Here is a 1,089-nt window from a genome sequence, read left to right as displayed (position 1 = left end):
AACATATTATAAACAAAATTGTAAATATAATAATAAAATGATAATATTATAACACATTGTGCGGTTTAGATTAGATTGGATCGATTATGAAAAATAGATCCGAAATTCAATTTAATTTATGCGATTTGTAAAAAATATAATACAATCAAATCCAAACTAATACCATTTTAATCGATTTTAAATTTGAATTGAATTGGATAAATAATTTAATTTAAATTTAAACATTTTTAATTAATTCACTAATTTTTTAATGTGACTAACTAAATCAATTCGATTTTTACAACTACAATTTGATGTGTTATTTAGAAGTCAGCGGAAAACTTCAAAGATATTTTATCATTGTTGATTATTTCATTTGCGTATGCAGAGAACATTTCAACGACCAACTTTGGTTGGAAATTGGAATTAATTAGCTAGCTTGATTTTAATATATATATCTACTTTAAGTACAGCAAATTTAATTTATACTAATCAATATTTTTAATTAATAATTTAATATTATATTTTTAGGATTTTTTATTAAAATAAATATAGAAAAATCATTATTTCTCTAAATCGCATGGATTAATTTTTTTTTTTTAAAATGCGCAGCACTAAATCATGAGAAGCATCCACAAATTGAAAATAGTTTCCATCTCAACGCTGGTGTCCATAAAATAGTGGCAGGAATCAAAATATACAAGATAAATTTCTGCCACCATTTCATGGGCGCCAATATTAAAATATAGGCTATTTCTAATTCGTAGGTGATTTCCATTATTTAATGCTGCATATAATTATTTACTTAAAATTTTTCTTATTGAAAATCACTAAAATTTAAAAAGATAAATATCATCCGTTAAAGAAAACACATTTAATCTAGAGTATATATTTAAATAGGTTCCTATAAAGTTTGGGCATTAAATATTTTCGTTCTAAAAAAAATTATTACATTGAGATCTTTAAATTTTATAAAAATAAGACTTATTTTTTATAGATAAAAACATCAATGTAATAAAAAAATTTTAAAAACAAAAGTTGAAAACATCCAATAAAAAATTTCTTAGAGACTTATTTAGTATAAACTCAAATTTACCTCAATAAATAGAT

The sequence above is a fragment of the Arachis ipaensis genome, chromosome B05 (assembly GCF_000816755.2).
Source record: "Arachis ipaensis cultivar K30076 chromosome B05, Araip1.1, whole genome shotgun sequence".
Taxonomy (NCBI): domain Eukaryota; kingdom Viridiplantae; phylum Streptophyta; class Magnoliopsida; order Fabales; family Fabaceae; genus Arachis; species Arachis ipaensis.
The sequence above is the reverse complement of the archived record's forward strand: the minus strand, read 5'-3'. Positions refer to the sequence as shown.